We start from the raw sequence: 7,109 nt of genomic DNA on the forward strand, positions 1-7,109 counted from the left end.
ATGTGGCAGAGGGGGAGTGACTCCTGCAGCGGAAAGGAGGGATCTGTTACCACAGAGTGCTTGGGCTGGGCCCAGGTTCAGCGTGTGGCAGAACTGTTCTGCTGGCAAAACTAGGCAGTGCACGAAGCCTGAGACTTTAGTCTGCCATTTGGTAGGTAGCTGCAAGCCTGTTTGCTACCACCCTGCCTATGCATTGCTGGAGGAGGAAGACACTGCAGAGAGCTGTTTCAAAATATGCAGAAGTGGACTCTGAACAGCGTCCTCAGGCTGCTCTACAATACAACCCCAGAGATCCTGCTGTTTCAGGATCCTTAACTATGGATCTACTTCAACTGTGATGAGACTAAACAATTTTCATGGGTTGATTGCAGCATAAAGAGCAATTTTTGTGGATATTTTCCAGTGCTCTGTCAATCCTGCCCCTTGCCTGCTGATTGGCAGAGAGGCCCCAGCACAGGAGAAGGGATAAGGGGGCAGTCGCTGTCTTATCTGCTGCCCTTCATGCACCCCTGCCAGCTGGCACCTTCCCCCTCACCCCCACAGGGTGGGCTGAGAGGCCATGCCATGGCAGCTGCCATGATTGCTGACTCCTACTGAGGAGCCAACATCTTATTTTTGTTTAGCTATATTTTTTAGGTTGATTTCATGGACAGTCCTGGATTTTGCCATTTCCATGAAATCACAAATTGAGTAGACCCCAAGTCTTAACTATGCCAGGCTGGAGGAAGAAATTGTCTTCCACTAGCATGGGGCTAACTAGCCTGGTTCATTCTGAAGTTGATTGGCACTTCAGAGGTCTCACCATGGTGTCACTATGCCAGGAGTTGATTCCTGGCTTAAGGAGCAGCTTTGATAAAGCCATATCCATCTCTCCATTTGCTCTAAAAAAGGGCTGCCACAACAGGACAGGGAGGCTAAAAGGGGTAGTAGAATTGTCTGCCCACCGAACAGGACTTGGAGGAGCCTGTTGGTGCTTGCGGTCCTCTGGAGAACCAAGAGGAGCCTGTTGGTGCTAGGAACCACACAGGTACTGGGGGCCTCCCTTTCCTTGCAAAGGCTAATGGAGAACAGAGTCTCATCTCTTGTGACAGGCAGCAAGGGGAGAAGGAAGGTCACAGTATGGCCCAGAACCTAGTCAGGATGGCAAAGGTACTTCTGAAGGGCAGGAAGGAGGTGGTATTGGCTGTATGCATCCTAGGCCTGCATGAGGATTTCATCATTTTCCGCACACTTGGTGTCTGCTATAAAGAAGACATTCATTTGCATAATATCTGGATGTAGGGCTTGGACAATTGTGGCTTGCTTACATGGGAAAGTTACATGCTGGCATGGACTAAGGTCAGGCTAAATTGCTTTAGTTCTATTTGTTTTCATAGAATCATAGAAAATTGGGGTTAGGAGGGACCTCAGGAGGTCAGCTAGTCCAACCCCCTGCTCAAAGTAGGATCAACCCCAATTATATCATCCCATCCAAGGTTTGTCTAGCCGGGTCTTAAAAGCCTCCAAGGATGGAGATTCCACCACCTCTCTGGGTGACCTGTTCCAGTGCTTTATTAAGTAAATCCTCTATCCCCCAGTTTGTTGCTTCTAAGCTGGGTTGAACTCCTTTGTAGGAAAAACACAGTCTTGGCACTTGTCTTGCACAGTCTTGCCCAGAGAAGCTCAGTGATGATACATTGGTTAACGATATGCAGTTGCATTGCAGGAGGAATGGGGGGAGGGGAAAAGGATGTTCTTTCTAGGTTCTCTCCCAAAATAAGGTTCACCCACATGTTACAGCATTAATAGCTGACTCTGTAACTCTCCAGAAGACCCCCTCTATTCTTCCTTATATGGTTTGAGTAGTGGGGTGGCCAATGTTGTCTTCTAAAGTTTTACCACTAAGCAATTTCTATTGGGTATCAATCAACTGCCCCATTTGCTTAAAGTGTATGTTGCAACATCTTCAAACTGAGGCAGTGATGTCTTGGTCCCACTGGGCTCATGCACGGAGGCTAGCTCATCAGTTGTCAGGTTCTGTCTCCACTTCAGTTAGCCTGGTAACTGGGTGAAGTGTCCCTACTGCAAAGCCCTACATCTGGTATAAAAGTAGATGTGAGGTACTGAGACTTCGGTGATTCATGACCTGTGGCTTTGCTATGTTGCTCAAAAGCCTTCTCAACCACATGCCCTAGCACCCTTGGGTGCTGCCAGATCCCTTGAAAGGTGCGATGAGGTGTGAGGAGATATAAAGAAGTGAAGCATGGACTCAGGCTTGTTCCTACCTGGCTGACACTACCCCCTCTTCTCCGTCCAGCAATTCTGCAAGGAAATAAGCACTGTAAGATAAAAAACAATTTTTGAATGTGGGTGCCAGTCAGTTAATAGAAGCTATGGAGGGGTGCCTCAAGTCTAAAAAGGTTGAGAAGCACTACTCTAAAGTCATCTCTGGTGCGGTAGGAGCAAACTTGCCTGTTATCGAAGGATGTGATGCCTTGTGTGTCCACATCCTTGCTTTGGAGGATAAATTAAGATAAAGTGAACATAACATAACCATGTCATGTCAGTTGCTTTGGAAGATAAGCAACACTTTTAAGCAAATAGTATTCACTGTTAATCAAAGCTCTTATTACAAGCTTTGTTCTGGACTTCCTGTATCTCCATTTCTTAAACACTTGCACAATGGGGGATAGAACAGCAACAATTACCTCTGCAAAATACACAGCCTGGGGTCTGCAGCCTACCTAGGGTGTAAACAAAACATGGTGCACACAAAACATGGATTACAAACAAACCATGGACTGTGCCATAGAAGGGCACACTGTCAGAGCCTCTGTTCTAGCCCTTCTGCTGGTGGGGGTTGGAGAGTACTGAGCACATCTGCTCATGGGGTCTATCAGTCAGATCACACAGGCTGGCTCACTGCCCTGGTGTTGTTCAAAGGCTCAGTGATGTTGGAGTATAGAAAAGAGGTCACTGGAACAGGCTGGATTAGGAGTGGGGCCTGCTGCCTCTTCCCTGTAGATTAGGGGTTTTGATTAATTTTTAAAATTGTCTTTGGTTGGAGCAGAATGAAGATGCTGCTGCTGGGGAGGGGGAGGCAGGGGGACGCTATTGCAAACCATAGGGGGAAAGTGATAGTTGTCAGCTGTCTTGTATAGAGATCCAGGAGGTCAGAAGACAGCTCAATCAGTGTCTCTTCATCTTCTGTCTCGCTTGCTAATGACTCTCATGCTATTGATTGGATGTTTGCCCTCTAGAAGCTATATTGAGAGCTTCAGCAAATCTGGGCTAACAAATAGCCCAGATAATTTCTTGCTGTCCAAGTTTGGATTTGGCTTACATGGGAAAGGTTCAGTATCCTTCTGTCATCCTATAATGAGCCACTAAGGAAACACAGCTTTCTTTTCTTTCCGTCTAGCATCTGCGCAGACAAGTCTGTGCACATACTGGTACGATAAATAACACATTTACTTTAGTTACTAATAGTTCATTTAACTTTATGTGCATTTCCTAAATTATAGCTCTCTGTTTTCCAAAGATAGAAAACTGTGAGCAACTGATTAAAAAACAGTCTGTAATCCTCTTCCTTCCCTGTCATCCTAATAGCACCTAGTACTTTACACACCTCCAAAAAGAAATTTTGGCATTTTTTCACACACTGTTACTCAAAGTTCAGAGGACTAGATGCTCTTTTAGCTCTTCCTAGTTTTACATTTTTAACTACACTTAAAGCAATGAATAGTTATTTCCAGTTTACTCCTAGTGACAGCACTATCAAAGTAGATGTTAAAACTGCTCTGTATTAAGAAAAGTGATCCAGTCATTTACCTGACTTGACTAATCTCCTTTGAATAGGGAGGATGTGTCTAATTTTTTTAGTAGTTGCCCATCAAAGGTTTCTTGACAACCCATGTTTAAATAAACAGGATTCCTACAGAACATGCAAATGCTGATGGGAGCAGAACAACCACACTGGTACAAAGCCTCCTGCTAGTAAATCAAGATTTCACTCCCTTGCCAAGGAAAAGGGCCATCCATTTCTGCTTGTCAATGTTATGACGAATCTTTAGCTCACCAGTGAATCAGATGGTAATGAGTTCTCTCCTGTCCCCCACGAAAATCCAAGAGAAATAGTGTTCTAGTTTGGCCAGGGGATCTGCATCTGGAAAAGAGGAGAAGGAAAGACATTTACTAGAAAATGCCTATTTCTTGTCAAATATTACTCAACTATCAAACTGTTCTTAATTTTTTTTAATATTCTGTAAGTGTCTCTTCCTGAATGTGTGTGCTCTAATAAAACCTCTCTGATCTTCTACTAATCTGTTCTTCAATATTCAACAAGCTTTGTATGGTGGGTTCTGAGACTTGGGAGGGGTTTAATACCCAGGTCAGCCATAAACACTAGCAAGTCAGCTTAATTACCCTGTATCTTGTATCTTCCCCCTCACCACCTCCCTAAAATGGGCATAGTACCCAACAGATGTAACTATTAGTAATGGTGAAGTGCTCCAATTCTGTGATAAAGTTATAGCATTATTATTACTATCTAGGCTCCTGGAAAGGAAGGGCCTCTCTCTTCTTCCTGTCATGCAAGTCATGGGAAATGGGTGTCTTTGGTAGCATGTCTAAGAAGCTAATAGCTCTGAGCTCTCCCAAGAGGGGAAGATCCCAAAGAAACAAAGAAAAGAGATCTAATGTTGAAGACCCTCCACTGAGCATGCCCTGATAGCAACATGCTTAAGATTTAAAGCAGGGCCATCAGTTTCTATGCCTTGGGTCCTCTAATATGATGGGTGTCATCCAAATCTGTTAACTTCTCCTATTAAGGTTGAAAGGTTTCTTCTATGCTGGGGGGAACCTTCCCAGACAAGCAGCTCTCAAGATCTGAGACACTGTGATGCTATCCAAAACTCCTAGTCGCCCCCAAATTGACATTTAGTCCCCAATGATTTCTATCTACATTGCCAGTTTTGACAATTTTCCAAAATTTCTGCTATGTGAATACAGTCACTACCCCACAGTATTCTGATTGCATCTTTCTTATATTTAGAATTTCCTATTAGGTAAAATAGCTTGATGATAACTGGCCCTGCCAATAACCTGACATTGTATTGATGGGTTTGTTTCCATGCCAACATATCTTGCAAAGATTTACCATGTTACCAGCTCCTTACCACATGCTGATGCAATTATGCAGTTCTATTGAGGGCCCGATTCTCATTTTCAGGTGTAAATCTGAAGTAAGACCTGCGACATTCTCCGGGAGTAGGAGGGCACTTGGTCCCGTAGCTGTAGTCACAAACTCATGATCTCCCCTGGAGATGTCATTTTAGAAGTTAACTCAGGCTCTTCTTTGGATGTTGCCCAATCCCTCCTCACAAGTCTCTTTTCTGAGTCCAAACCCAGGTTAGCCAACCTTTTTGATTGTACAGAAAGAACCCAAGTTACTTTTACTCAGGCTAGGAACCCTGCCACTTGGTTATGAGAATAACAGTTAAATTATGTGAGTACTGATAGTTCTCCATAGGCTTCCCATAATTCCCCCTGTGCTCCTAAAATAAGTATACTGTCCCACAACTGACAGGAGGTAAAAAAAAAAAATATGTTCATCTTGGTTTATTGCAGCACAAACAGCCTTGGTACTAGCAACCAGATGTCCTAGCTGCACTCCCCTGTGAGTGGGTCACATCAATGTGAGAGTGCATCCTGTGGCTGTTCACACCAGGGTTGGCTAACCCAAGTACTCAGACTGGGTGTGTCACCCAAATTGTTCTACTAATGAATATACACCTGAGTAGTTAGTTACAACTGTAGCCTTGGTCGAACTCCTAAAGCAATCCTGGCAGTTCAGAAAAGAGGCCAAACTCCACCCTCAGTAATCCCACATATGATACAGGAGTTGTTTTCTCCTTCCTCCTCCAGTGATACAATGTCAGTGATGAGTACGCTGTTTAATTACTTCCAACGAGCATCTTTGCAGCTTTTTCTACACCACCCATTCCTCAAGGGGCACATCTGCAAAACACTCCCTCTCACCCTGCCCAGCTTCAAATCCTTCCTTATGCTCATGTTCAAATCCATCCTTATGCTCAGTTCTAACAAAGCTACAAGAAATATGCAAAAGATAATGGGCCTGAGTTCAAAGTCCACTGAGATCAATGGAAGTCTTTCTACTTACTTCAGAGATATTGGGATCTGGTTCAATGACTACTGGGTGTATCTACACGTGTATTAACGCACCTTACATACTGCACATTTAGTTTAGTACTTGCTTGATAGAGTACTAACTAAATGTGCAGTAACTAAAGTTACTGTGCAGTAGCACCGGTGCATGTTTTTTTAGTGACACTTGCTGCACATTAGCCTAATAACATCACACAGTAGGCTATTAGCACAGTTTTTAACCACCATGCTACTGCACAATGTTATTAGGTTAATGCGCAGTAAGTGTCTCATGTACACAAGACATGCCCACTGAGCTCCAGAATCCTGCTGGATCTCCATAAATAACTAAAAGTGATTGGTGGCATTGAAGTGGTGGTCACAACTGATGTATTTAAATAAGTGCTGTTATTCTTCCCCACTCCCTTCCTACTAGCTGTTAATTTAAATCTCTTCTTTGCATTAATGGTCAGCTTTTCAAGACAGGGTACAGGTCTCATGCTGGGTCCTGATCCTGACCCCAAGATAAAGTAGGCTTCTGGGTTCTGCCGCAGGACAAATTATTATTACTACTAATAGTAATGATGCTCGATAAAAGTAGGGAAATAAATGACATTGCATATGCTGGACAGAAAATCAAGGATGATGGTACTTGAAAAACAGTATTTAATTTCAAAATATGTTTGAACAATAAGTGATGATAATGCCTTATCCCAAAGTATGTTATCAAAAAGTCAACTGACTCTAGCAGAAGTGATCCACTGGAGGAGAAGGGTGTAACAAGTATGTGCTTATCAAAAGGGAATTTCTCAATTGGGTGGGGCTGTTAGGCTTGACTAGACTCAAACAACTATTACCAAACTTGGGAAACTTCAGCACATACATTAAAATGTGCAAGGCCTTGGGGATTGCATTAATTTACAGCATGTGCTCTGGAAGAATTGCTGAATTAATACTTTAGCCTT

The sequence above is a fragment of the Crocodylus porosus genome, unplaced genomic scaffold (assembly GCF_001723895.1).
Source record: "Crocodylus porosus isolate Cpor-Errol unplaced genomic scaffold, CroPor_comp1, whole genome shotgun sequence".
In the NCBI taxonomy this organism is placed as follows: domain Eukaryota; kingdom Metazoa; phylum Chordata; order Crocodylia; family Crocodylidae; genus Crocodylus; species Crocodylus porosus.